At 43.2% G+C, this 24924-nt stretch overlaps 2 protein-coding genes across 4 annotated transcripts in view; both read right to left on the reverse strand.

Moving 5' to 3' along the window:
* Window positions 1–24924, reverse strand: part of LOC110139450 (folate receptor alpha-like) — a 75942-nt gene that overhangs the window by 47788 nt on the left and 3230 nt on the right. The gene's annotated exons all lie outside the window — the stretch shown is intronic.
* Window positions 1–24924, reverse strand: part of LOC110131314 (folate receptor gamma) — a 49337-nt gene that overhangs the window by 21185 nt on the left and 3228 nt on the right. The window lies entirely within an intron of this gene.

Consider the following 24924-nt stretch of genomic DNA (forward strand, 5'->3'; position numbering starts at 1 on the left):
TTGTCATGAAGTAGTTGCAGTAGTTGAGATCAGCAGTTGTGGCACACAGGTTTAGTGGTCCCCAAGCATGTGGAATCTTCCTGGACCAGGGATGGGACCCGTGTCCCCAGCACTGACAGGCAGATTCCTATCTACTGTACCACTAGGGAAGTCCAATCCTATGCAATTAATTCTTTTTTTTTTTTTTTTTTTTTGCAATTAATTCTTAATCTTGATCTTTTGCTAGCAGTTTTATGAATCTAGTTTTTCTTTAGACCTCTGGAAAATCCCAAAGTTAGTCCCAGCTCAAAAAGACTTCACTTAAAATTTGATTTGGGGAAACTTGCCCAAAATAATAAGGTTTTGGACACTTACCTAATTAGGATCACAATTCATTATGAAACAATGTGTAATTAATTATCTACTTAACCGAAGTGACAAAAGATTCTAAAGGCAAATATAGAAGGTCCCATAGATCTGAGCAAAACAGCTCTTTTAATATTGAGAACACTCAGTTTTCTTAAGTAATCTTGATTGACAACATGAAACAGAGAAAATTATTTTGGTAAAACACAGCTTTGCTTTCTAACCAGATTACTTAAAAGGTAAAGAAAAACTTCTCTTATCAGGAGTAGATTAATACTCCAATGTAACTTTATTTTTAGCAGATGAAAGAAAATACATAAGCATACTGTTGAGAGTAAAGCCTATGTTTTAAGAAAACCCTTATAATAACAATTCCATTTTATCTAACTTGACTGCATAAGGTAAAATCTCTCTTCTTTCTCTTTCTGCCTGACTTTCTGCACCATTTCATCCTTTATTTTCTTCTTTCCCATTCTAAAATAATTGGTTTTACTTTAGAAAAAAAATTACTTTCTTTTCTCTTAAAAATGCATCTCCACACCTCATGCCTTCTCAAAACCAAAAATGCATCCTACTTTCCTTGCATTCAGAGTTATTTACCTTATTATTTCTAGTAGGTTAATTATGTATATTAATTAGAATTCTTTATCTTGAGAAACGTTAATTTCTAGTGAACACTGAGTAAGCACATGTGTGGGGAGTTCCCTGGTGGTCTACTGGTTAGGATTTGGCACCATGCTGTGGTCTGAGTTGGATCCTTGGTTGGGGAACTGAGATCCCTCAAGCCTTGGAGTGCAGCCAAAAACCAAATAGAAAGAAACAAAGAAGAAGAAGTAAGCACTTGCAAATTGAACTCTCTGTTAAATCAGCATTCTTTAGATTGGCAAAATTATGAATATGTTTTGTAATTTCTAGAAATATACATTTCCTCATAGTACACATTTTCAATCTAGCACAGGACATGCTTACTAACAGAACAAAATATTTCCTCTGTAATAAGGACATGCTTACTAATAGACAAAATATCCTTTCCTCTGTAATAAGAAGTCAAGATTAGGTAAACTTAGACTTTAGTAATTGCTGCTTCAGCATTTTATCATATATGGAAATGATCTAGACATTCAATAATTCCCGTTATTCAACTTAGCAAAAATTTAAAGGTGGAAGTTACCAAAGATTTGAGAAACTGTTTCTAAGAAGATGTACTGTAACACATAATTATTCCTGTAAAGTTCACCTAAAAAGTCTTATCCTACTTACATCGATCTTTCTCCCAACAATTATGTTTAGGCTACCCGTGAAAACTTTAGACATTAAATTTGGCCATCATCCAAAGCTACTTTTCTTGTTGACAAATTTTGTAATGGAGATAATATGAATGTATTTAACTAGTGAGCAGGGAGAATAAAAGTTGTTCACCTACATTTAATTATTTATTTATTTTTGGCCTTGCAGCATGTGGATCTTATTTCCCTGAAGGGATCAAACCTGTACCCCCTGCAGTAGAAGCGTAGAGTCTTAACCATTGGACTGCCAGGAAAGTTCCAATCTACATTTTATTTAATGCTGGTAACTCTGAAGACACACTTTTTAAAATTTAACTGGGTTTTATTTACCAGAGATTATCCTGGATTATGTGAATTCGAAAAACATTTGAGTTACTTAACGTATTTCTGAATTTTAGGAATGTGTCATTCATGATTACTTATTTTTAAACCAGTTAAATAGATCTCTATTACAAATTAATTTTGGCATTTCCATTCAGAGGTAGACAAAGAAAAAAAAATCTCATATATATAACATACATCCATGCTGCTGCTGTTGCTAAGTCGCTTCAGTCGTGTCCGACTCTGTGCGACCCCATAGACGGCAGCCCACCAGGCTCCGCCGTCCCTGGGATTCTCCAGGCAAAAACACATACATCCATAGATGTACATAAACGTGCAAACAGACACAGACATACTGTAACTTCTGTTCCAAATTTTAGCTATGAATAATATATAAGACTCATCAGTTTACAATAACAGTTGAATCCAAGTTGGCAGATGGGACAATTTAAGTTTAACTGCTCCAATGGCTAAAGCTTCTCACTAATATTTGTGGGGAACACTTTTAAGATTTGTATTTATTCTTGACAAATAGTGTCCTGGCATGCTGTATTTCAAAGACATGGTAAGATATGTATCTTCAAAGGACAGAAAAAGAATGCAAGTTTTCTCCTAGGAATTTTAGTACCTTTTGGATGGTTTTGGAAGTCCCAATAAAATGTAATTAGAAGAGTACCCTGTAAAAATAATCTCTGGGTTCCAGGTCAAAGTAGGCCTTTCCAGAGTTGGAAATGAAGAAGCATGATTTTGGATCACTTATGGTGACAGACGGAGAAGGCAATAGCAACCCGGGCCAGTACTCTTGCCTGGAAAATCCCATGGACGGAGGAGCCTGGTAGGCTGCAGTCCATGGGGTCGCTAACAGTTGGACACGACTGAGCGACTTCCCTTTCACTTTTCACTTTCATGCATTGGAGAAGGAAATGGCAACCCACTCCAGTATTCTTGCCTGGAGAATCCCAGGGACGGCGGAGCCTAGTGGGCTGCCATCTATGGGGTTGCACAGAGTCAGACACGACTGAAGTGACTTAGCAGCAGCAGCATGGTGACAGAAATGATAAGCCCATTGAACCATGCCAATTTTACACAGCAGGAGATGGGCTTCATCTTAATGTTTTCCATTTACCAGTGATTACTGTGATGGAAGGATGGTCAGAGTGCCGGGCACTAGATATCCAAGTGAGGAGAGGAAGTCCCCTGGTGCAAATATCTGTGGTTCTAAGGGGTTTTTGGGCTCTTATACAGTTCATGAGGTTCTCATGGCAAGTATACTGGGGTGGTTTGCCATTCCCTCCTGCAGTGGATCACTTTTTGTCAGAGACCTAGTAGACACTGAAGAGATCAAGAAGAGATGGAAAGAATACATGGAAGAACTGTATAAAAAAGATCTTAATGAACCAGATTACTATGATGGTGTGGTTAGTCACCCAGAGCCAGACATTCTGGAGTGTGAAGTCAAGTGGGCCTTAAGAAGCACTGCTGTTAATAAAGCCAGTGGATGTGATGAAATTACAGCAGAACTATTCAAACCCTAAAGGAGGATGCCATCAAGGTTTTACATTCACTATGTCAGCAAATCTGGAAGATCCAGCAGTGGCCACAGGACCAGAAAAGGTCAGTACTCATCCCAATTCCCAAGAAGGGTAGTACCAAAGAATGTGCTAAACATCACAGTTGCACTCATCTCCCATACTAATAAGGTCATGCTTAAAATCTTGCACGCTAGGCTTCCGCATTATGTGAACCAAGATATTCCAGATGTCCAAGCTAGGTTTAGAAAAGGAAGAGGAACTAGAGATCAAATTGCCAACATTCGCTGGATTATAGAGAAAGCAAGGGAATTTCAGAAAAACATCTATCTCTGTTTCATTGACTATGCTAAAGCCTTTGACTATGTGGATCATGACAAACTGTGGAAAGCTCTTAGAGAGATGGGAATACCAGACCATCTTACCTGTCTCCTGAGAAACCAGTATGTTGGTCAAGAAGCAACAGTTAGAACCCTGTATGGAACAACTGATTGGTTCAAGATCCAGAAAGGAGTACAACAGGGCTGTCTGTTGTCACCCTGTTTGTTTAACCTATACGCTGAGCACATCCTGAGAAATATCAGGCTGGATGAGTTACAAGCTGGAATCAAGATAGGTGGGAGAAACGGCAACAACCTCAGATATGCAAAAGATACCACTCTAATGGCAGAAAGTGAAGAGGAACTAAAGAGCCTCTTGACAAGGGTGAAGGAGGAGAGTGAAAGATCCAGCTTAAGACTACATATTAAAAATACTAAGATCCATGGTATCTGGCCCCATTACTGCATGGCAAATAGAGAAAAGGTAGAAGCAGGGACAGATTTCCTCTTCTTTCCTCTTCTTGGGCTCCAAAATCACTGTGGACAGTGACTGCAGCCATGAAATCAGAAGACAATTTCTTCTTGGCAGGAAAGGGATGCAAACCTAGATAGTGTGTTGAAAAGCAGAGACATTACTCTGCTGACAAAGGTTCGTATAGTCAAGGCTGTGGTCTTCCCAGTGGTCACATACCGTTGTGAGAGCTGGACCGTAAGAAGACAGAAAGCCAAAAAATCGATTCCTTTGAACTGTGGTGCTGGAGAAGACTCCTGAAAGTCCCTTGGACAGCAAGGAGAGATCAAACCAGCCAATCTTAAGGGAGATCGACCCTTAATATTCACTGGAAGGACTGATGCTGAAGCTGAAGCTCCAGTACTTTGTTCATTTGATGGGAACAGACGACTCATTGGAAAAGTTCCTGATTCTGGGAAAGATCGAGGGCAGAAGGAGAAGAGGACATTAGAGGATGAGATGGCTGGATGGCATCACCAATGCAATGAACATGAACTTGGGCAAGTTCCAGGAGATGGTGAGGGATGGGGGGAGGCCTGGTGTGCTGCAGTCCATGGGTCTCAAAGAGTCGAACACGGCTGGGCAACTGAAAAACAAGGGGCTTTGCCGTCCCGTTTTCCTCTTCCTCTTCACCAGAGATCTTGGCAACCCTGTTAGTTTTTTCCTTGGTGGGAGGGAACCCATGACTCATGCTTCTAATTCTGCCCCATTCAGGGGGAAAGCCCAGGGGCCTTGGGATCCGTAATATCTCAGAGTAAATGAGCACATAGCTCAAAAAGATCTTGAAGAAGTTATGGATTTCAGTGTCTTTAAAAATACCAGCCAGTTGACACATTTTGGCAGCTGTAAATATCAATTCACAAACAGTTGTTGGACTTCCCTGGTAGTCCAATGGTTGAGAATCTACCTGCTAATGCAGGGGACATGGGTTCGATCCCTGATCCAGGAAGATCTCACATGCTAGGGAAAGGCAATTAGGCCCGTGCTCCACAACTACTGAGCCCACATTCTAGAACCTTTGAGCTGCAACTACTGAAGCCCTTGCCCTCTGGAGCCCACTGCTCCACAACAAGAGAAGCTACCACAATGAGAAGTCCATGCACAGAAATGAAGAGTATCCCCCACTCGCTGCAACTAGAGAAAGTCCCTGTGTAACAACAAAGAACTACCACAGCCAAAACAAACAAACAAACAAATAAGTGAGACTGTTGTCTTGTCCCAAACAAACAAGAAAATTCAGGAAATCCACAATAGACCATAAGTTTCCCTTTCTCTTTCCCACTGCATAAAATCTTTAAGAAAGATTTTAATTTCAGTAAAGGCATAGTTTTTGATCTCAGTTACTACTTCTTGTTTTTATCTTTTTACCTTAATCTTAATCTGCTTTATTGGAAATTTTTGGGTGATGTCACTGTGAGCTCTCTTTGTTCCATTCAGTTCCTCAGTTGTGTCCGACTCTTTGCGACTCCATGGACTGCAGCATGCCAGGCTTCCCTGTTCATCACTAACTCCCTAAGCTTGCTCAAACTCATGTCCATCGAGTCAGTGATGCCATCTAACCATCTCATCCTCTGTCGTCCCCTTCTCCTGCCTTCAATCTTTCCCAGCATCAGGGTCTTTTCCCAACAAGTCAGTTTTTCATATCAGGTGGCCAAAGTATTGGAGCTTCAGCTTCATCATCAGTCCGTCCAGTGAATATTCAGGACTAATTTCCTTTAGAATTGAAAGGTTTGATCACCTTGCAGTCCAAGGGACTCTCAAGAATCTTCTCCAACATCACAGTTCAGAAGCATCAGTTCTTTGGTGCTCAACCTTATGTATGGTCCAACAATCACATCCATATATGACTACTGGAAAAACCATAGCTCTGACTAGATGGACCTTGTCGCAAAGTAATGTCTCTGCTTTTTAATATGCTGTCTAAGTTTGTCAGAGCTTTTCTTCCAAGGAGCAAGCATTTTTAAAAATTTCATGGCTGCAATCACCATCTGAAGTGATTTTGAAGCCCAAGAAAATAAAGTCTGTCACTGTTTCCATTGTTTCCCCACTTATTTGCCATGAAGTGATGGGACTGGATGCCATGATCTTCGTTTTTTGAATGTTGAGTTTTAAGCCAGCTTTTTTCCTTCTCCTCTTTCACCCTCATCAAGAGGCTATTTCCTCTTTGCTTTCTGCCATAAGGTTAGTGTCATTTGCATATCTGAGGTTACTGATATTTCTCCCGCCAATTGTGATTCCAGCTTGTGCTTTATTCAGCCCGGCATTTCACATGATGTACTCTGTATAGAAATTAAATAAGCAAGGTGACAATATACAGACTTGATGTACTCCTTTCCCAATTTGGAATCAGTTCTGTTGGAACCAGTCTGTTGTTCCATGTCCAGTTCTAACTGTTGCTTCTTTACCAGGATACAGATTGCTCAGGTGGCAGGTAAGGTGGTCTGGTATTCTCACCTCTTTAAGAAAATTTTCCAGTTTGTTGTGATTCACACAGTCAAAAGCTTTGGCGTAATCAATAAAGCAGATGTAGATGTTTTGCTGGAATTCTCTTACTTCCTCTATGATCTAACTGATGTTGGCAATTTGATCTCTGGTTCCTCTGCCTTTTCTAAATTCAGCTTGAACATCTGGAAGTTCTTGGTTTATGTACCATTGAAGACTCGCTTGGAGAATTTTGAGCATTACTTGGCTAGCGTGTGAAATGAGTGGGATTGCGCAGTAGTTTGAACATTCTTTGACATTTCTTTTCTTTGGGATTGGAATGAAAACTGACCTTTTCCAGTCCTATGGCTACTGCTGAGTTTTCCAAATTTGCTGGCATTTTGAGTGCAGCACTTTCACAGCATCATCTTTTAGGATTTGAAACAGCTCAACTGGAATTCCATCACCTCCACTAGCTTTGTTTGTAGTGATGCTTCCTAAGGCCAGCTTGACTTTGCATTCCAGAATGTCTGGCTCTAGGTGAGTGATCACACCATAGTGGTTATCTGGGTCATGAAAATCTTTTTTGAATAGCTCTTCTGTGTATTCTTGCCACCTCTTCTTAATATCTTCTGCTTCTGTTAGGCCCATACCATTTCTGTCCTTTATTGTACCCATCTTTGCATGAAATATTCCCTTATTATCTCTAAATTTCTTTAAGAGATCTCTAGTCTTTCCCACTCTATTGTTTTCCTCTATTTCTTTGCATTGATCACTTAGGGAGGCTTTCTTATTTCTCCTTGCTATTCTTGGGAACTCTGCATTCAGATGGATATATCTTGCCTTTTCTCCTTTGCCTTTTGCTTCTCTGCTTTTCTCAGCTATTTGTAAGGCCTCCTCAGACAACCACTTTGTCTTTTTGCATTTCTTTTTCTTGGGGATGGTTTTGTTCACCGCCTCCTGTACAGTGTCATGAACCTCCGTTCATAGTTCTTCAGGCACTCTGTCAATCAGATCTAATTCCTTGAATCTATTTGTCACTTTCAGTGTATATTCGTAAGGGATTTGATTTAGGTCATACCTGAATGGTTTAATGGTTTCCCCTACTTTCTTCAATTTGCCTGAATTTTGCAATAAGGAGTTCATGATCTGAGCCACAGTCAGCTCCCAGTATTGTTTTTGCTGACTGTATAGAGCTTCTCCATCTTCGGCTGCAAAGAATATAATCAATCTGATTTTGGTATTGACCATCTCATGATGTCCATGTGTAGAGTCGTCTCTTGTGTTGTTGGAAGAGGGTGTTTGCTATGACCAGCACATTCTCTTGGCAAAACTCTGTTAACCTTTGTTTTACTTTCTTTGAGATTGGAATGAAAATTGACCTTTTCCAGTCCTGTGACCACTGCTGAGCTTTCCAAATTTTCTGGCATATTGAGTGCAACACTTTAACAGCATCATCTTTGCTCTTTGTAAGTGGCGGCTTTCCTTTTCATGGGGTATCCCAAGAGGCCTCACCAGAATTGGAATCTACATCCACTACTATGACATACACATAGTCTTTGGGAAAAGCCCCCAGGCCTCTGGAGTGTGATTCCAGGGTTTTGGCATGTTGGTATGCATGGCATTAAATAACACCCAGGAAGCATCTGTGGGTTTTGCGCTTATCAAGGAGCTGGTATTCCTCTTCAGCATTTAGGAGTCATTGGCATCTGATGTTTAGGACATTTATACTCATCTATTAAATTTTTTAATAACACTGATGTAAAAAACTTGGCCTCTGTGCACCCATGCCAAATTGAAACTCAAAGACAAAGTTTTGAGTGAAGTAGAAAAGAATAGCTTTATTCCTCTGCCAGGCCAAGGGGGTCCACAGTGGTCACCTGCCCTGAAAAGCTGTCCCTAACAGGCTTAAAACTCAACTTCAAAAAATGAAGATCATGGCATCCAGTCCCATCACTTCATGGCAAATAGATGGAGTAAGGAATGGAAACAGTGACAGACTTTATTTTCTTGGGCTTCAAAATCACTGTGGACGGCAGTGATGGCAGCGATGAAATTAAAAGATGCTTACTCCTTAGAAGAAAAGCTACGACAAACCTAGACAGCGTATTAAAAAGTAGAGATGTCACTTTGCCTACAAAGGTCCATATAGTCAAAGCGACTGTTTTTCCAGTAGTCACACATGGATGTGAGAGCTGGACAATAAAAAAAGCTGAGAGCCAAAGAATTGATGCCATTGAACTGCGTGGTGAAGAACACTTGAGAGTCCCTTAGATAGAAGGGCTTCACTGGTGGCTCAGATGGTAAAGTGCCAGCAACGCAGGAGACATGGGTTTGATCCCTGGGTCGGGAAGATCCTCTGGAGAAGGCAATGGCAACCCACTCCAGTATCCGTGCCTGGAAAATCTCATGGATGGAGGAGCCTGGTGGACTACAGTCCATGGGGTCACAAAGAGTCGGACACGACTAAGCGACTTCACTTTCTTTCTTTCTTAGACAGAAAGGAAATCAAAGCAGTCAATCCTAAAGGAAATCAGTCTTGAATATTCATTGGAAGGACTGATGCTGAAGCTGAAGCTCCAATACTTTGGCCACTTGATGCGAACAGATGACTCATGAGAAAAGCCCCTGATGCTGGGAAAGATGAAGGCAGGAGGAGAAGGGGACAACAGAGGACGAGATGGTTGGATGGCATCACCAACTCAATGGACGTGAGCTTGAGCAAACTTCAGGAGATGGTGAAGGACAGGGAAGCCTGGCGTGCTGCAGTCCATGGGGTTGCAAAGAGTCAGACAAGACTGAGTGACTGAACAACGACAGGATTTGATGGATAACAGTTCAAGGGTGGGGGTCCCTGATAAGATTAGGGTGTGTGCAAGGCCTGCAGACCTTTAACCTCATCTCAGGTGGTTTCCTAATGGTGGTGAGCTTCTCTGGTTCCTTTAATCTTGCCTCAGGTGTTTCTTGACTGTTTCTCCCTTGATTGTGTGTGTATGCACAGACTCAGACTCTGTGGCCCCATAGACTGTAGCGCTAGACTTCTCCTTTTATGGAATTTTCCAGGCAAGAATACTGGAGCCAGTTGCAGTTTCCTACTCCAGGGGGTCTTCCCGACCTAGGGATTGAACCCGTGTATCCTGAGTCTGCATTGGCAGGTATGCTCTTTACCACTGAGGCCACCTGGGAAATCCCTTGATTCACAACTGTGAACTCTGTCCTCTGGAACCCAGGGAAGGTCATGGAGGTTGAAGTTTGTTCCCAACAAACCAGAAACGGGACAGAAAGGCTTGCATGCCCAGGACCCCACAGGGTCCTGCTCAGTTTCAACAACACACCAGGAATCAGACCCATAATATACAACTGAGTGTTGTATCCATTTTGGTCCAGCCACTTTGTTCATTCTGGAACTATTGATAATTCTACTCCACTCTTCCCCAGTAGCATATTGGATACCTTCAGACCTGGGGGACTCATCTTTTGGTGTCATATCTATTTGGCCATTTATACAGTTCATGAGATTGTCACGGCAAGTATCCTGGGGAGATTTGCCATTTCCTCCTTCAGAGAATCAGCCACTGTCATGTTTTCCCTCTGGTGGTGCCACTGATTTCTGGTTGCCAGACTATTTTATTCTTCTGGGTTAGGACACATAGTCCTACATAGCACAGCCTACTGACTCAATTGTAGCAGGGAAGTCTCCTCCCCTCCTCCCCTAAGGGAATGTTTTTCTCCTGCCTTTAGCCATAGCTTCTCCTTGGGTAGTGACAATAGCCTTGCAAATTACCTTAGCTGTCCTTGGCCTTGAGGCATAGAGGACCCTTTAGGCAAGTGGCTCAGATGGTAAAGAATCCTCCTGCAATGTGAGAGACCTGGGTTGGGAAGATCCTCTGGAGGAGGGCATGGCAACCCACTCCAGTGTTCTTGCCTGGAGAATTGCCATGAACAGAGGAGCCTGGCAGGACCTATGGGGTTGCAAAGGGTCAGACAAACAAAGACTAAACACAATGTTACTATATCCAAGCTCAGCCTGCTCACCCCACACTACAGAAGACGAGGTGTTGAGGCAATGAATATCGACTTGATTCAGAAAGTCCGACATCTGAGATGGTGAACTAGGGTCCTATTGGGACTTATTGGGACGCTACTTTCTTTTATAGAACAGAGAAGGGGAGGAAGTGAGGAAGTAAAGTAAAAAGGCTCTAAGTCTTGCAAAATATCTCCTGATTTGGTCAGCCTCAGAGAGGAGATGTGTCAATTTCTTCTTTCCTGCAGCCATTCCCAGGTGATCAGGGTCAGGATGTTGCCCTGTGAGCTGAACAAAGGCACTCTAACATCCAGGCAGAGGGGCAGGCTTCCTCAAGGCAGCTATCATGTATGCTTAGTAACAAAAGCAACAGAAAGCAAAGGTTAAAATGAAAGAAACAGATCCAACATGGAGTCAGATTTGTTCTTCTGTATTACATTAGTAGTTAGTTAAGGCCTTTTTTTACCCTGGCCACACTGCATGGCATGTGGGATCTTTCCTGATCAGAAATTGAACCCATGCCCCTGCATTGGAGATGTGGAGTCTTAATCACTGGACTGGCAGGGAAGTCCAAGGGCTTTTATAATTAGTGTCTAATCATCTCATTAGGCCACTTAGCCTTTTTGGGGGGGCTATTTATTTATTTATTTCGGTTGAGCTGGGCTTGCTGTACTGGGGCTTCCTCTAGGGGCAGTGAGCAGGGACCACTCTTCGTTTTGGTGCACGGGCTTCTCATTGTGGTGGCTTCTTTCATTCTGGAGCACAGGCTCTAGGCTCACGGACTTTCGTAGTCGCAGCACACAAAGCTCAGTAGTTGTGTCTCTCCGTCTCTAGAGTGTGGGCTTAGCTGCTCCAAGGCATGTGGAATCTTCCCAGATGAGGGGTTAAACCTGTGTCTCCTGCATTGGCGGGCAGATTCTTATACCACCAGGGAAGTCCTAGACTACCTTGCCTTTATCACACCACTCTGGGGAGATCCTTGGATTATTATGGCTGCTGTGGGCTTTTGTGTTTGATCCCACAGGCTACACACAACTGAGAAACACGTGAAAGCACACAGTAGTACAACAGGCCCCCAGAAAGCAGAACTCAGATGGTGCTACCCAGCTGAGTTAGTAAGCAAGTTGCAGGTAAAAAGGACATTCCCCTTGGTTAGCTGCAAGGGCAATCATGCAATACTGCCTACTATACCAATTGTTTAATGCCTGTCTCACTCTCTTATTTTGCCTGCTCCTAGATAAGCTACCCCGCACCCGAGGTCAGGGGCTGTGGCCAAGAGGAGCAATCCCACGTCCAAAGAGCAGCAGCTGCACGGGTGCAGGAGGACTGAGAGGAGCTACTCCACTTCAAGGTCAGGAGGGGCGGCCTGAGGAGACACCCGTTGTCCAAGGTAAGGAGGAGTTGCTCTGCTTTGCTGGAGCAACCATGAAGAGACACCCCATGTCCAAGGTAAGGGAAACCCAAGTAAGACGGTAGGTGTTGCAAGAGGGCATCAGAGGGCAGACACACTGACACCATAATCACAGAAAACTAGCCAATCTGATCCCAGGACCACAGCCTTGTCTAACTCAGTGAAACTAAGCCATGCCGTGTGGGGCCACCCAAGACGGTCGGGTCATGGTGGAGAGGTCTGACAGAATGTGGTCCACTGGAGAAGGGAATGGCAAACCACTTCAGTATTCTTGCCTTGAGAACTCCATGAACAGTATGAGAAGGCAAAATGATAGGATACTGAAAGAGGAACTCCCCAGGTCGCTAGATGCCCAACTGCTACTGGAGATCAGTGGAGAAAGAACTCCAGAAAGAATGAAGGGATGGAGCCAAAGCAAAAACAATACCCAGTTATGGATGGGACTGGTGATAGAAGCAAGGTCCGATGCTATAAAGAGCAATATTGCATAGGAACCTGGAATGTTAGGTCCATGAATCAAGGCAACTGGAAGTGATCAAACAGGAGATGGCAAGAGTGAGTGTCGACATTCTAGGAATCAGTGAACTAAAATAGACTGGAATGGGTGAATTTAAATCAGATGACCATTATATCTACTACTGTGGGCAGGAATCCCTTAGAAGAAATGGAGTAGCCATCATGTTCAACAAAAGAGTCTGAAATGCAGTACTTGGATGCAATCTCAAAATCGACAGAGTGATCTCTGTTCATTTCCAAGGCAAACCATTCAATATCACAGTAATCCAAGTCTATGCCCCAACCAGTAATGCTGAAGAAGCTGAAGTTGAACAGTTCTATGAAGACCTACAAAACCTTTTAGAACTAACACCCAATAAAGATGTCCTTTTCATTATAGGGGACTGGAATGCAAAAGTAGGAGGTCAAGAAACATATGGAGTAAGGGGCAAATTTGGCCTCGGAGTACGGAATGGAGCAGGGCAAAAGCTAATAGAGTTTTGCCAAGAGAACGCACTAATCATAACAAACACCCTCTTCCAACAACACAAGAGAAGACTCTACACATGGACATCACCAGATGGTCAATACCAAAATCAGATTGATTAAAAAAAAAAAAAAAAGATTGATTATATTTTTTGCAGACAAAGATGGAGAAGCTCTATACAGTCAGCAAAAACAAGACAGGGAGCTGACTGTGGCTCAGATCATGAACTCCTTATTGCAAAATTCAGACTTAAAGTGAAGAAAGTAGGGAAAACCACTAGACCATTCAGGTATGATCTAAATCAAATCCCTTATGACTATACAGTGGAAGTGAGAAATAGATTTAAGGGACTAGATCTGATAGACAGGGTGCCTGATGAACTATGGACGGAGATTCGTGACACTGTACAGGAGACAGGGATCAAGACCATCCCTATGGAAAAGGAATGCAAAAAGGCAAGATGGTTGTCTGACAAGGCCTTACAAATAGCTGTGAAAAAGAGAGAAGCAAAAAGCAAAGGAGAAAAGGAAAGATATTCCCATTTGAATGCAGAGTTCCAAAGAATAACAAGGAGAGATAAGAAAGCCTTCCTAGAGATCAATGCAAAGAAATAGAGGAAAACAACAGAATGAGAAAGACTAGAGATCTCTTCAAGAAAATTAGAGATACCAAGGGAACATTCCATGCAAAGATGGGCTCGATAAAGGACAGAAATGGTATGGACCTAACAGAAGCAGAAGATATTAAGAAGAGGTGGCAAGAATACACAGAAGAACTGTACAAAAAAAGATCTTCATGACCCAGATAATCACGATGGTGTGATCACTCACTTAGAGCCAGACATCCTGGAATGTGAAGTCAAGTGGGCCTTAGAAAGCATCACTACGAACAAAGCTAGTGGAGGTGATAGAACTCCAGTTGAGCTATTTCAAATCCTGAAAGATGATGCTGTGAAAGTGCTGCACTCAAAATGCCAGCAAATCTGGAAAACTTGGCAGTGGCCACAGGACTGGAAAAGGTCAGTTTTCATTCCAATCTCAAAGAAAGGCAATGCTAAAGAATGCTCAAACTACTGCACAATTGCCCTCATCTCCCACGCTAGTAAAGTAATGCTCAAAATTCTCCAAGCCAGGCTTCAGCAACATGTGAACCGTGAACTTCCAGATGTTCAAGCTGGTTTTAGAAAAGGCAGAGGAACCAGAGATCAAATTGCCAACATCCGCTGGATCATCGAAAAAGCAACAGAGTTACAGAAAAACCATCTATTTCTGCTTTATTGACTATGCCAAAGCCTTTGACTGTGTGGATCACAATAAACTGTGGAAGATTCTGAAAGAGATGGGAATACCAGACTACCTGACCTGCCTCTTGAGAAACCTATGTGCAGGTCAGGAAGCAACAGTTAGAACTGGACATGGAACAACAGACTGGTTCCAAATAGGAAAAGGAGTACGTCAAGGCTGTGTATTGTCACCCTGCTTGTTTAACTTATATGCAGAGTACATCATGAGAATCACTGGGCTGGAAGAAGCACAAGCTGGAATCAGGGTTCCTGGGAGAAATATCAATAACCTCAGATATGCAGATGACACCACCCTTATGGCAGAAAGTGAAGAGGAACTAAAAAGTCTCTTGATGAGGGTGAAAGAGGAGAGTGAAAAAGTTGACTGAAAGCTCAACATTCAGAAAACTAAGATCATGGCATCTGGTCCCATCACTTCATGGGAAATAGATGGGGAAACAGTGGAAACAGTGTGAGACTTTATTTTGGGGGGCTCCAAAATCACTGCAGATGGTGATTGCAGCCATGAAATTAAAAGACGCTTACTCCTCAAAGGAAAGTTATGACCAACCTAGACAGCTTATTAAAAAGCAGAGACTTTACATTGCCAACAAAGGTCTGTCTAGTCAAGGCTATAGTTTTTCCAGTGGTCTTGAGAATTGGACTGTGAAGAAAACTGAACGCTGAAAAATTGATGCTTTTGAACTGTGTTGTTGGAGAAGACTCTTGAGAGTCTCTTGGACTGCAAGGTGATCCAACCAGTCCATCCTAAAGGAGATCAGTCCTGGGTGTTCATTGGAAGGACTGACGCTGAAACTGAAACTCCAATACTTTGGCTACCTCATGTGAAGAGTTGACTCACTGGAAAAGACCCTGATGCTGGGAGGGATTGGGGGCAGGAGGAGAAGGGGACGACAGAGGATGAAATGGCTGGATGGCATCACCGACTCGATGGACATGAGTTTGAGTAAACTCTGGGAGTTGGTGATGGACAGGGAGGCCTGGGCGTGCTGCGATTCATGGGGTAGCAAAGAGTCGGACATGACTGAGCAACTGAACTGAACTGAACAGCCTGTCAATAAGCAATGTTATGGCTGGACTGGCCCTTAAGTTTCTTAGTATGATTGGAAGACATTCTGCAGCAATAAGCATCAGGAAACTGAAAAAATAAAGATTTGTTCACCTGACCCAGAAATTACACAGTGTACCTGGGGCCATATAGCCAGGTTGTGGGCAGGAATTTAAAGTGTAGGAAGAGAAACAAAAAGTGTCCCAAATAGTTATTGAGATAAACCAATACTTCCAAAACAAAGGAGCCCCAGTTCCAGGAGATGGCCTGGTTATTTACCTAGCAATTTGTTTATTCAAGATATCCTTTGATGTGGCTGCCTCAGTAACCAAAACTTAAGTCAGACACTTTCATTATGAAAAAGAAAAGAAGGTAACAGCCAGCAAATATACAATGGGGACGTGTTCCACACAGAGGAACCAGTGAATTCAAAGTCCCTGAGGCAGGAGTATACTCAATGTATTCCAGGAACAAACAGCAAGGATGCCAGCGGGACTGGTGAGCAGGGAACAGGGCTCACGACTGGAGTGTATGATCCAAACCAGAACCAAGAAGTCCCCACTATTCAGACTGGGTAAGGATTTGGAATTTTACTCTGAATGCAATGGAAACTTTTTTTAAAATTCAGCATCTGATCTAGGGACAAGGGAAAGCAAGCAAAGGACGTGAAGGTTCATTTTGAACAGCATAAGCTCAAGGTAATCATGATTTGAAGCAGGGATGAGTGGTGGCAGAGAGGGTGGTGAAAGGGTGGGAATCTGTTAATGAGATTTGCTGATGGATTAGATATTGAGTGTGGGAGAAACTGGAGGAATTAAGATAATTCCAAGGACTTTTGGGCTGAGCCATTGGAAGAGTATGTGGCCATTTGCTGAGGTGAGGAAGGCTGTGAATAGAATTGGGCTGGAGGATATGGAATTGAGGGAACTAGTGAATATATGAGATACTTAATGAATAAAATCCCTAGGGCTGGGACTTCCTTGGTGGTCCAGTGGCTAAGACTCCACACTCCCAAAGCAGGCGGCCCGGGTTCAACCCCCAGTCAGGGAACTAGATCCCACATGATGCAACTTAAGAGTTCAAATGCTGCAACTAAAGATCCTACTGCAACAAAGATCAAAGATCTCAAAGATCCTGTGAGCTGCAACTTGGTGAAGCCAAATAAATGAATGTTTTTAAAAATCTGTATGGTCTGGGGGCTTTTGGGTCATGGTGAGAGAGGGAGAGATCGGGAACAAAAATGACTGTCAGGTTTCTGGCTTATGGACTGAGATATTGGCGTCATTTTCTGAGACTGAGAACCTGAGAAGATGGGGAAGGTGCTGACTGGTACTGCAATAGGAAATCTGGATAGCAGCTGCTGGCAGTGATGCTGATTCCAGCCTGGAATATTCCCCCACTTCCAGCTTGCTTGCTCCCTCCTCTCTTTGGGAATCTATTTAAATGTCTGCATATCAGCAAAGATTTTCCTGTCCACCTTCTCTGGATTATGGTGTCATCCTCACCCCTGTGTACTCCATGGCTTCCCCTGGCTGGATTCTTTTTTTTTTTTTTAACCACATTTATCACCATCTGATATTACTGCTTATTTATGTGATGGTCTCCCACCACTACAAAATGAATCTTATGAGAGCAAGGAATTGTGTCCATTTTGTTCCCAACTTAGAACAGTACCAGGTGTCCAGTCAGCACTCAAGAAATCTGGGAAGTCTGAATGAGTGAATGAATGGTGAATGCCCAGTAGGGACTGTGATGGGTCCCTCTGATTTTGGCTTGAGACTGTCCTCAGTTTGGACTCAGTGATTCTTGATGAAACTGTCCTGGCTCTGGAGGCTGAGAGCAGAGGACACAGTGGCCGAGGAGGGCAGGGGGCCAGAGTGAGGAGGAACAAGGGGAGCCTCAGTTTTGTACGTGATCTGTGTGTCCAGTCGCTCAGTCGTGTCTGACTCTTTGTGACCCTATGGGCTGTAGCCCGCCAGGCTCCTCTGTCCATGGGGATTCTCCAGGCAAGAATACTGGAGTGGGTAGCCATACCCTTCTCCAGGGGAATCTTCTCGACCCAGGGATCGAAACTGTGTCTCCCGCATCTCCTGCACTGGCCGGTGGATTCTCTACCACTGTGCTGCCTGGTAAGCCCAGAGCCTCCATTTCCCCATCCATAAAACACAGAGAAATGTAAAATGAAATATGAATTACCTAAGGGGCTGTGTGTGAGGATTGGATGTGGGAGAAATCCTTGGATCAAGTTTCCTGAAGTGCAGGGTAGGGGATGCAGGTAAGGATAGTGTGAGACAGTAAATGTTTGCCATTCAGTAATAAGAGGTGTTCTTGTGTGGGTTGTCACTGGGGTGGGAGGAGGCTGGCCTGCTTGGGAAGGTCCAGGAAATGGAAGGAAAGGGCAGAACACAGCTTTGGGGACAGTTGGGTCCTGGGGCTGTAACTACCTGTGATAAGGTTGGGGCGATTTGTGAGCTGGAGGGGTCAGGCAGTCAGGAATTCAGTCCCTGGTCTCATATTCAACATTTCTGGCTCCATGAGCGCACTCCTCTGGGAGAGATTGCCAGAGGCAGGGAGGGGGTCAGAGCAGGACTGAGGTTATTATTTTCCAGAAAAAGAGACTTGAGGCCCAAGTGGGAGAAGGATGGTACTAATGCCCATGTCCTAAACCCCAGAGCCTGGAAACGTTACTTTGTATGGCAAAAGAGACTTTGCAGATGTGATTAAGGGACAGCTCTTGAGGTAGATTATTCTGAATTATCTGGGTGGGCTGATGTCATCACAAGAATCCTTATAAGAGGAAGGCAGGAGGTCAGAGAGTGCTGTAGAAAATATAAAGATGGAAATAAGAGGTTGGAGTGATATGAAGAAAGGGCCACCAGCATAGCCTTGCATGTGGTCTCTGGAGGCTGGAAAAGGCAAGGAAGTGGATTTTTTCTAAAGCTTCCAGAAGGAATGCAGTCCTGTTAAAACCTTGCTTTTAGACTTCTGACCTCCAGAACTGTAAGAGAATAAATCCATGTTTTGCTGTTGCTGTTGTTAACCCTTGGGACTTCCCTAATGTCCAGTGGTTAAGAATCCACCTTGCAACGCAGCAGACATGGCTTAGATCCCTTGTCATTCTTCCCAGGTGGCGCTAGTGGTACAGAACCTGCCTGCCAATGCAGGAGATGTAAGAGGTGCGAGTTCAACCCCTAGGTTTGGAAGAATACTTGGAGAAGGGCATGGCAATACACTCCAGTATTCTTGCCTGGAGAATCCCACGGACAGAGGAGCCTGGCAGGCTACAGTCCATAGGGTTACACAGAGTCGGACACAACCGAAGCAACTTAGCATGCACTGGGAACTAAGATCCCACATGCCTCGGGGCAACTAAGCCTGCACACCACAACTACTGAGCCCATGCTCTCTGGAGCCCGTGTGCCACAGTGCCACAGCTAGAGTCTGTGTGCTGTGATGAAACATCCCTCGGGACGCAAAGAAGGTCCCATGTGGTGCAACTAAGATCTAGTGCAGCCAAATAGATAAATAAATATTTTATTTTAAAAATCTATAAAAAAGTTCACCCTTTAAAACATATTTACTTTTTATAGCATGTTTCTTTTATTTCCTTATCTATTTGGCTGCATTGGGTCTTAATTGCAGCACATGGGCTCTTTAGTTTCAGCCTGTGAATACTTAGTTGTGGCATATGGGATCTAGTTCCCAGACCAAGGATCAAACCCAGGTCCCCTGCATTGGGGCATGAAGTTTTAGGCACTGAACCACCAGAGAAGTCCCAATCCATGTTGTTTTAAGCCACAAAGTTTTTGGTAGTTTGTTATAGCAGCCATAAGAAATGATACAGACCCAAGGTCACCTGGGGATTGATGGTGGACTTGGAACAGAATTAGAACACTGTTAGTCCAACTCTCTCAGTTTAAGCCTCCTTGCTCCCTCCATGCTTCAGCTGAGGTTTCTAGGTCACATACAGCTCCGGGGGGCAATGACTGGACCCTGATCATATGTGTTTCACTTGACCTTGACAAGAGCCCTGTGGGGCAGACAGTGCCCCTACTTTACACAAAGAAAAACTGAGGTTCAGAGGTGAAGTGTCTTGGTCAAGGTCAGAGCACACAATGAGGAATCAATGGACTAGATCCCAAACCCAAGTACTCTGCCTTTCCCTGAACAGTACAGATACTGCATGTGTCCAGTATATATATTTTGGTTTCTCATTCATTCATTCAACAAATATTGGACATCAGCTGATTGCTGGTCACTGTGCTCAGTGCTGCGGATCCACTAGTAAACAATGATGACATTCAGGGAGTAGGAATCCTTTGTTCTCGCAGTGTCCACATAGGTCAAGTCACCATGTTCCTGTAAATCTCCAACAACACAAATATTATTCTCTGTTCTGCAACGTTTTATCTCTACATGAAGGGGAAAGTGTTATATTAATACCTTTAAAGGTAGGATGGAGCCTTGAGAATGGGCTGTTATGTATATTTCAGACTATAGGCAACATTCCTTTTTAAATTAATTTTTATTGGCTTATAGTTGATTTACAATGTTGTGCTCGTCTATGCTGTATAGCAAAGTGAATCCATTATACATATACGTATATCCATTCTTTTTTGGATTCTTTTCCCATATAGGTCATTACAAAATGATGAGTCACTTCCCTGTGCTCTACAGTAGGTTCTTATTAGTTAGCTATTTATATATATATATATATATATATATATATATAGTAGTGTGTATATGGGGCTTTCCAGGGGGCGCTAGTGGTAAAGAACCCACCTGCCAATGCAGGAAACATGAGACGCGTTTTTGATCCCTGGGTCAGGAAGATCCCCTGGGGGAGGTCATGACAGTCCACTCCAGTATTCTTGCCTAGAGAATTCCCATGGATAGAGAAGCCTGGCAGGCTATGGTTCATAGAGTCGCAAAGAGTTGGACACAACTGAAGCGACTTCACCCCCACACACACATACAGTGTGTATATATCAATCCCAATCTCCCAATTTATAAGCATAGACAGCATTCTTAACTCGAAGCAAAAACGGTAGAATACGAAAGTTACAGTAAATGAAACAGATCTAATGTGGAGTCAGATTTGTTCTCTGTTATGCCTGCAACCACCATTCCCCTTTCTGTCTCTATGAGCTTGACTTCTAGGGACCTCATATGAGTGGAACCATACAGCTTTTGCCCTTTAGTGACCGGCTTATTTCACTTGACATAATGTCTGCAGGGTTCATTCATGCTCTGTTCTTATCAGTGTTTAAGGTAAAAGCTGGTGTAGAGGTTGTTAAAACTAGGATGTAAGGACTGAGGGAGCAGAGTGAAGGCAAGGCGGTGAGAATTTGCCCAGCAGGTGAGGCTCTGCTTTGTGCTTCCTCACAACAAACAAGAAGCGGCTCTAAGGCTGCACCCTACCCCACAGAGCACCCCTGAAAGTTCACTGCTCCCCAGCCTCCACTGAGGCTGCTCACATCTCTGGGTCTCTGCCCGGGTCTGTTCAAGTGAGTATGACAGTGTGATTCAGTGTCTATCTAGGCATGAGGACGTAGGCATTGTCTGTGTCTTTTCTATTGGTGCTGTAACAAATTACCACACATTTTGTGGCTTAAAACAGCACATGTGTATTATTTTACAGTTCTGTAACTTAAAGTCCAACTTGGGTCTTGCTGAGCTACCACAAGGTGTCAGCAGGGCTATATTCCTGTTACCAAGTCTGAGCTTATATTTCTCCCTGCACAACAGGCCAATAAATGGAGACAAGTTGTTGAGGCAAGGAATAGCAACTTTATTTGGAAAGCCAGCAGATTGAGAAGATGGTGGACTCATTTCCCAAAGAAGCACCTTACCTGAATTAGAATTCAGGCTTCTTTTATACTCAAAAGGGAGGGGATATGGCTGTTGCTGAAAACTTCTTGATTTCAGGAATCCTTTGTTCTTATAGCTGTCCAACACCTGGTCACAATTCTCCTTTAGGTCTCCAGCAAGACAATTGTTATTTTCTGTTTTGCACATTTTTATCTCTAAAAGTGTTGTACCTTTAGATGCCAGAGTCTTGAGAATGGGCTATCGTGTATATTTCAGGCTGTAGGCAATATTCTTTTAGTGATTAACTCACAGCAAAAGCAATAGAATACAAAGGTTAAAGTAAAAGAAACAGATCCAATACGTAGTCAAATTTGTTCTTCCCTAGTACATTCCTTTCTGGAGGCTCTAGACTGAGAAATAGTTCCCTTGCCTTCTCCAGATGCTAGAGGCTGCCTGCTCTCCTTGGCTTGTGGTCTCTTTTTCCATCTTCAAAGTCAGCAGTGTAGCATCTCCCTGTTTCTTTTTCCTTTCTCATATTGTTTTGTTTTCTGACCAAACCTCTTGGGAAAGATTCTTCAGTTTTAAGGACTTGTGTAAATAGACTGGGCCCACCTGGGTGATCTGGGCTATCCTCCTCATTTTAAGGTCTTTAAACTTAATCACATCCTCAAAGTCCCTTTTGCCCTGTAAGACATGTTCACAGGTTCTGGGACTAGCACGTGAACATCTTTGGGGAGCCTTTATTCTGCCTAGCACCCTTGGGTGTGCTGGGAGTGTGCTCTGGTGACTGCATGTGCATGTTTGTGTCCCCTCAGCCTTGCCATCTCATACAGAGGGCCTCTCTTCCCACTTTTTGTTTTTGCTTTGATCAGAGTGAGGAAACCTTAGCTATAGTAAGCAAATATGCGCAAATCCTCCAAGCAAGTAGGGGCCTAGCTGGAGCACTATTACTGAGCAAATTCCTGTGTGCTTATCAGAGAAAGTGCCTCCAAGATCCCTGGGGGGAAATGAGCTCTGGCAGCTGCTGGGGATTCAGGCAAAGTGCTGTTTGCCGGGGGTAGGCTTGCCACAGGTGCAGACTCCTAGGCTGACTTCTCGCCAGAATTGCTGCTGAATGCAAGTTCCTGTGCCCAATACACAGTGAGGCCAAAGAGCCCTGAAATGTTGGAGTTTGGAGCAGAGAAAGGTTTAGTTCAGGGCCATGCAAGCAGAGTGGCTCAATGGGTGGCTCACGCCCGCAAAAGCCCTGAACTCCCTGGTTTTCAGCAAGGCATTTTTAAAGGCAATGTGAGGCAGAGGCATGGTGGGTTGTTTTCAACTACTTGGTGTAGGAATGGTGTTTTCTTGCAGCTGGCCCTGTTTAAGTCAGGTCACCATGTTTCTGTAAACCTCCAACAAGACAAATGTTATTCTCTGTTCTGCAACTTTTTATCTCCATATGAAGGGAAAAGTGTTACATATACTCTTAAAGGTCAGAGCCTTGAGATTGGGCTATTCTGTAGACTTCAGGCTGTAGACAACATTCTTTGCTTTTTTTTTTTAATTGAGATATAATTGACATATAACATATTCATGCAAGATGTGCAACATAATGATGCAGTGTTTGTATGTACTGCAAAATGATCACCACAATAAATTCAGTCAAACTTTGTCACCAAACAAAGCATTTTTTTCTTATGATGAGAATATTTAAGATCTACTTTTTAGCAACTTTCAAATATACAATAGAGTATTGTTAACTACAGTAACTATGTAATGCTGTAATGTTTGTAAAATATGGCCCTCAAGGGCCTAATGATATGCGTTATGCCTCCAAATTAGATGGGGGACTTCCAGGGGATGAGGACTCAGATATGACTCCTCCGTGAGTCCTCATCACTAAGCACAGACTGGCTAATAAGAAAGCTTTGTAGAGCGAATGCAAGATTGACCTTCTTGATTTGTAACTTAAGTTTGGAAAACTCACTTCACTTTTCGGAACCTCATATTTCTCGTATGCTAGCTAACTGGGAGCAGGATTTCCAGGACTGGGGTGAGAATAAGAAGAAATGACAAGTGTAAAAGCATTTTAGAGACCAACTATCCCTTGGAATACCTAAAAGATGGTAATTGTGATATTTTCCTCTGTCCTCTACTAGGGCCAGCCATACTCCTCCAAGACCATGGAAGTAGCTCTCACTAGCATTGAATTCACATCATTCAGCTATAAATCATCCTGGATCCTGGAGAATTCTCTGCATAGAGTCATGGACTTATCACTTCAGCCTGCAGGCTTTGGATTTATTTCTGGCTGCTGTGAAATACCTATCCCCATCCTGCCTTCTGCTTTTACCCCAGGCCCTGGTTTGTGTAAAACCCAACGAAGGAGCCGGTAACATCTCAGGACAGAAAGGGCCAGGTTGGGGGCTTTCCTGAAAATCCAGTGGTTAAGAATCCACCTTTCAATGCAGGGGACGTAGGTATGATCCCTGATCTGGGAACTAATATCTCACAAGCCCTGCGACACAGACAAAAAAAAAAAAAAAAAAAGGAGAGAGAGAAAGTGTCTGCTCAGGGAAGTGCCTTCTAGGGACTCACACGAGAGCTGGAGACATGGTTTGGATATTATGCTAGAGAAAATGAAAGCAGGGGGATGGGGAAGGACATGCCTGGGGTCTCCAGAAGTCAGTCATAGAGCCAAGATAAATCCCAGGATGCCTGACTCTCATCCCATCCACTCTAGCTTATGGCCACCAAAGCCCTAAACCATCAGAGTCCCCCTAACATTCTTTCTCATCTCTCTCTATCCCCGGACACCTAGTTCAGTGTAAAAATTTTCTCATTATTCTCCAAATACATCATCTGACTTTAACTCCATGCATTTGAATGTAATATGCCTTTTTGTGCATCCCCTTCTCCCACTTGTCTAGGAGGTAAACTCCTATTCATCCCTCAAGGCCCATTCAAATGTCTCCTTCCCTCAAATAAAATCTAAACTCATTTTATCCAGAACCCATTCATCTCTCCTTCCTCTGTGCTCTTATAACACTTTCCTTATACACTAATTTTGACTACTGTCTCCTATAATGGTCTATAACTATCTTAGTTTTCACTAGACTGTATTTTTCTCTAGAACATGGATTATTTCTACTTCATCTCTTTGTCCTCAGGGTCTATCAAGGTGTCTAGAACTCAGCTGGCACTCAAACAATATAGATCAAACAATGGAACAAGTGAAGGACTATGAGGCAAGTTTTTAACCTTTCAGAGTCTCTATTTATTTATTTGTCTGTACCTTGAGGTTTGCAGGATCCTGCAGTTCCCCAACCAGGGACTGAGCCCTTGGCAGTTAAAGCATGGAGTTCTAAGCACTGGACCATCAGGAAATTCCCTTAGAGTCTTAGTTTATCATCCTTGACATGAAATGAAAAAAAGTCAAACACTTGGCAAGGATAAACAGTGGATAATGAATGTAAAGCAAATGGTACCATCATTGACTCAGTTTCCTGAGCCAAAAATAGGGTATCACATCAAATTTCCACTTCTCCTTCTCCTTTCCCTCTCCCCCTAGCCACCATGCCTTGTTGAACCTGGCTGAGGATCTAGGTAAGAAACTGTTAGTGGGGAATTTCC

The sequence above is a fragment of the Odocoileus virginianus genome, chromosome 10 (assembly GCF_023699985.2).
Source record: "Odocoileus virginianus isolate 20LAN1187 ecotype Illinois chromosome 10, Ovbor_1.2, whole genome shotgun sequence".
Classification (NCBI taxonomy): Eukaryota; Metazoa; Chordata; class Mammalia; order Artiodactyla; family Cervidae; genus Odocoileus; species Odocoileus virginianus.